Source organism: Phascolarctos cinereus, unplaced genomic scaffold (assembly GCF_003287225.1).
Source record: "Phascolarctos cinereus isolate Bilbo 61053 unplaced genomic scaffold, phaCin_HiC Scaffold_5;HRSCAF=322, whole genome shotgun sequence".
In the NCBI taxonomy this organism is placed as follows: domain Eukaryota; kingdom Metazoa; phylum Chordata; class Mammalia; order Diprotodontia; family Phascolarctidae; genus Phascolarctos; species Phascolarctos cinereus.
Genome location: NW_027555958.1, coordinates 143,596,827 through 143,602,878, shown reverse-complemented (window position 1 = coordinate 143,602,878; position 6,052 = coordinate 143,596,827).

Here is a 6,052-nt window from a genome sequence, read left to right as displayed (position 1 = left end):
ACTCAGTAGTCCAAAATGCAGCTTTGAAGGCTTTTCTCAAACAAAGTCTTTCCCACGCATCTGTTAAAATTATACAATATTCTGTGGCAGATGTAATTATGGAGATAGCTTTGTTCACTCATGCGCTTAGCATTGACATCCAGCATGGCATGAAACAGGGAGACATATGCTCATCTAAGGTATATGCCACTGTCAGAGAGGAGGCTCAGCAAAGAGCCAAAACAAAAGGAAACCTAACCCTATTGATGATGCATTTCATACTTGCAGGTAACATTGTACTTATTGCTTCTATTCCCATAGTAATGCAAAATAGATAGGTCTAACAATTCACACTGGAAAAAAAATAAAGTAGCTGAAAATCACGTAATAGCAAACTATGACATTCAGCTGGATGGAAATCCCAATGAGATATTTCATCAAATGTGGAAAGGTGGTACAGATGGATGGTGCCCTGGCCCAAAAATGAGTAAGAGGGAGATCTAATTTTGAGAATTACCCAGAGGAACAATACCATAAAAGCCCCCTTCTTTTATAGCAATATTTTCCCAGCCTTTTTGGCCACACAAAAAATTGATTCTCAGAAGAAGATTGCAAATAACCCAAAAGTCATGTTAAAATAGGTTGTAATGTCACCAATTTTGTTTTTACTTCGAGAAATAGTAGATGAAACATCAATAAGGATATGTGTGACCAGAAAAATCTGTGCTAGATGTAGAGTGGCAACAGCTCAATAACTTGAGTGATAGATTGGTATTCAGGAGATATGAGAAAAACTAGAAGATTGGATCTAGGACATCAAGAAGGTAATTTATGTAGGATTGATGAAAAATTTGTGAATAATATAAGGCAGAGTAGTATAGTGAGAAAAGAGTCAGACTTATAAGGGAAAACATATTCAAATTCTTCTCTACCACATACCAGTAATGTGATTGGGAGCAAATCATCTAATCTCCCTTGGCCTCAGTTTCTTCAACTATAAAATAAGGATAATCATTCATGGGATGCCTAACCTCCTGGGGTTGGTGGGAGGTTCAAATGAGTAAATGGATGTATATAGTATTTTGTAAACCTTAAAGTATTACATAAATGCCCACGATTATTATTAAGAAGAATCTGTCAGAATGAGATATATAGAGGAGTTTCTTGCAATCTGCATCAGGGAAGTGAGTTCCAATAAAGAAAAGGTCACAGATGCATCACAGTATCAGGGTATTGTTTTAGCTGTCTTCTACAAATGTGACAAGCTTATTATAATAATGTATAAAGAAAATAACTAGACTAATTTAAGTAGGATCTTTCTTTGTTGGAGTTATCAGTGGAAATACGCCTTCATTCTGTTACTAGACTAATCTCAAAATGATTAGCATCAGGTGACTCAACCAGACAAGGATCTCCACTGAGCTTAGAAACAAGAGCATTACACCAAAGAAATATAGAAAGCCAAAAGACTTTCCTAAGACATTCAAAAAAAAGAGATCTGAAAATAAAAATATAACATAGCTCACCCTACCACCCCCAAACAAAAAAACACCCAAAAAGAAGGCCATGTGAACTTCAAAAAAGGTAAAGGGTACAGCAAGGTAGGTGGTGATTGCTTAGGCACCACTCCTCACAGCTTTTATATAAAGGAATCCAGTAAACAAGAAAAAAAAAAGAAAAGAGGATTCCATCAGTACATACTCCAGAAGCAACTGAGTCATCATCATATTCTTTACCTCCCCATAGTAGCATGATTCTAATCTTTGCTATCATGTGGATGATAAATACAGACTGTGCCTATATGCATTATAAATATATGAATGAGCATCTGAGTATCAATGAGTTTCATGTGTGTACTTGCCTGTTGATACTAAATCAATTAAAATTCATGATGAACTAATAAATTTTTACAAATTGTAATTCTATGGCCAGTTGTTTTTCCTAATTTGGTCTTTCTTCTGAGTTCATATATTGATTTACATTGCTAAAACTTGGGTACTGTGGATTTCAAATCAATAAATACATAAAGAAAGGGATGCACTCCCTCCACCCTACCTATAGCAACCAACACTGAAACATCCCTTTTCTCTAACAACTATGTATTTCCAATGTATGAATTTATCTGAACTTTTCTTGATGTTCCAAGTATTTTGATCTTCATCATTTCTTAGGGTTATAAATGCCAGAACAAGAATAATTCCCTCTTCTCTGGAATTTTTAAGGTTTATAAAACACTTTCCTAACAATAACCAAGTGAGACAGTTACCACAAAGATTCTAATCCACATTTTGAAAATGAAGAATCACTAGTGTTAGATACAGAAAAAAAAAAACAGGTCTTCTTACCTTCTCCACCCTCACTCCTCTGCCATTCCCTCTTCCCAAGGCATAACCAATTGTCTCTCCAATAAAACATTCTCTAAGTTTAGTAGCTGCTGTACAAAGTTGGATTACCATGAATTTGCACTAAATTTTAATACTTTAAAACTTCAAAGAGTTTTTCCTGATTCTGACATTCCAAAATTTAACAAATAATGTTTCTTGACCTTCACAGTTTTCTAGACTTCAACCATGTCCCATTCTACTCTTCAACTTTCCATACTGCAGTTTACTAGTATTTTTTCTGTCTTTTTTCTGAATGGTCTGCCAACCCCTAGTTCACTGTAGTTGCCCTCCTCTGTACCACCTTAGCTCCATACTATCTAAATAGGAAGAAACATCAGGACTCATCTAGTCTAACCTATACTTAATAAAGAAAAGATTTTATAATGGCAGAAGAAAAGTTAGTTACTTTAGACTTCAGGTAATTATTGAATAGGAATCAAAAGAGTTTCACATAAATCTCAACTGTACATGAGATTTTTTATTAAAAAACGATCATAACTTAGCACATTAAAAACCTCAAACAAAGGTAGAAAAGCAAAAATATTATATACATCCTTTACTGACCACAATGCAACAAAATTATATTTTAAAAGGCCACTGAAATCAATGGGAGATTAAATAACTTAATCTTAAAGAATAGGTGGGCCAAAGGAAAAAATCATAGAAACAAAAGATAATTTCATTAGAAATAATGACAACAATGAGACAAAACACCAAAACAATTCTAAGGGGAAAATTTATGTTTCTATAGATATTGCCATTGATTAAAAAGAGAGAAAAGAGATCAATGAATTGGGAATTCAACAACAACCAAAAAAAAAACAGAAAACCAATAAGTTTTTAAACCCAATTAAATGCCAAATTAGAAAGCTTGAAAATCAAGTAAGAGATTAACAAAACAGAAAAATAAAAACAAAGAAAACTAGATGTTTTTCAAACTAATAAAATAGATAAATCATTCATTTAATTTTAAAAAGAAAGAAAATACCAAATTACTAGTATCAAAAATAAAAGAATTCACTATAAATGAAGAAGAAATAAAGGATATTACTAGAAACTATTTTGACCAACTACACGCCTATAAAGCCAACAAATTAAATTCAAAAATGACTACTTACAAAATATCTAAGTTAACAGAACAAAAAACAATAGATCATTTAAATAATCCATGCTGATGGGAATAAATTGAACAAATCATAATTGAATTCCCAAAGGGGGAAAAAAACTAGGAACAGATGGATTCACAAGTGGTGAAAAGGGATGGGTGGATACAGAGGCAGAAGGCATGGGGAGTGATGGGGTGGTGGAAGAAGGAAGGCAGAAGTGGAGAAGAGAATGGGGAAAGGGAAAGGCACAGAGAATCATTCAATTAATTATGGATCGGAGTTGGCAGTATTCAGTATTCTGCCTGGACCCAATGGAGATGGAAGAGCGCTCTGGGGTCAGGAGTTTGAGGTTTCATTTTCATATGGCTTTGGTGGGAGACAGACTAACTCTTATTTGTCTTGGGGTTGGTTCACTAACATATCAAAATCATCTCAAGGTTGTCAGGAAAACTTTAAAGTTAGCATATCCACCTCATTTCGAAGTTATCAATAACATTTAGTGTTCTGCTGATCTTACTGAGGATGCCTGGAGCTTATCTAAAATTTACGTATCATAAGACCAAAAGTTCCTGACAGTAATGCCTAAAGGGATTCCCCTGATTCAGCACATATTACCGGAGAGCGATTTTTGGTTGATATATGATACAGTTTGCAAATTACTCTCCTTTGATCATTGAGATGGTCTGTATATGACACCTTGGCAGTCTTGTTCAGTTACTCAGTCATGTCCAGCTCTTCATAACCCCATGCGGCTTTCTTGGCAAAGATACTAAAGTGTTTGCTATTTCCTTCTCCAGCTCATTTTACAGGTAAGGAAACTGAGGCAAAAGGGTTAAATGACTTGTCCAGGGTCATACATTTACTAAGTATCTGAGCATGGATTTGAACTCAAGTGTTCCTGACTCTGGGTCCAGCACTCTATCCACTGAGCCACCAGCTACCTTTGCAATCTCACTTCCTGCTAATGTTACTTTATATTGGCTACTTACAAACTTACTATACTGACTAGAAGAATAGGTGATCAAGAGGACTAGAACTATATACAATTTTAACACAAAAAAAACAAAAAAAATTATATAATTATATTAATAAGGACAGAGAAAAGCTTTTGACAACATACAACACCCATTTCTGTTAAAAACAGAAAATATAACAATAGTGGATACATAGATATCTATAGAGAAAAGTATTCATATATGTGTATATATATTCAGATATATTCACATACATACATACATATATAATGAGCATTTATATCCTCACTACATATAATGTTAGCTCTTGGCTAGATAGAAATAGAGATATCTAACATAGATAGATAAACAGATAGATAGATAGATAGATAGATAGATAGATAGATAGATAGATAGATAGATAGATAGATAGATATCCAAGTACTAACATTATATATAATGAGGATAAACTAGAATCCTTTCCAATAAAATCAGGGACATCCATTTCTATCTGATATAGTAGCAGACATGCTGACTATAAAAATAAAACAAGAAAAAGATCTTGAGGAAATAATAATTAATAAACAAGAAACAAAATCTTCACTAATGGATGTGATAGTGTATATGAAGAACCATAGAGAATCAAATAAAAATATTAATCAAAACAATCTATAGAATTAGCAAACTTGCAAGATATAAATACACCTACACAGATCACAACTCTGTGAAGGAAGAGCTATTATTTTCACCACCATTTGTAGATGAGGAAACAAGCTGAGAGAGATCAAATGACTTGCCTAGGGTCACAGATGGAAAGGCCCTGTGGTCCTTAGAGTACAGCAGTGAAGCAAATTATAATTCACATTCTTTGATAGTATTTCCTTAATAAGATCAGATTCATTTCTGATTTCGAACCATTTGACAGTGTTGATATCCTTCATGGTGAGAACTATATTTTCTGGGTCTTCAATAGCTATGATGCTACAAATACATATAGAATTAGTTGTCAGGCTGGATTTCCATAAGTGTTATTCCTCTGGAAGATGGATGTGGGGTCTAGACTTGACAAAATGAATGGTTTTCGAGGGGTATTGATTTCATTTCTACAGCTCTTGGGCTTATCATCTGTTGGTGGCAGGATGGTGGGTGCTTTCCCAAGAGTTGCTTTCTTTCATAATGGCTCAAGAGACCAGGCTAAAATGAGGGCTGGTGATCTGAGCATTGCTATTTCAAAGGCACTTAAGTTTACCTATCCATTGGTTCCAAAAGGTTGGCAATTGATTTTGGGGATTCTGGGCCCCTCATCCACAAGGGGATTATGGTTTCTGAGATCAGGATGGAAGCAGGAAAGTTGGTTTGGAGGGCATTGACATTTCTAGGATTATTGAGCTCAGAATCTTGGATTGTCTCTGCTAGAGGTGAAGGTGGGGTTGTGCTGGAGAAGGAGGCAGTAGTTGGGCCTATCAGGAACATTCTACCTCCTGTATCTTCCTCAGGGCACCTGGAAGTTTCAGTTCAATTAAATCAGCACAGTTCCATTTATAAACAGGAGTATCAATATAGAATCCTTCTCCCATCTGGACTTTGTAAAAGATATTTTCCATCATACCATAAACATCTTTGGCAGGTA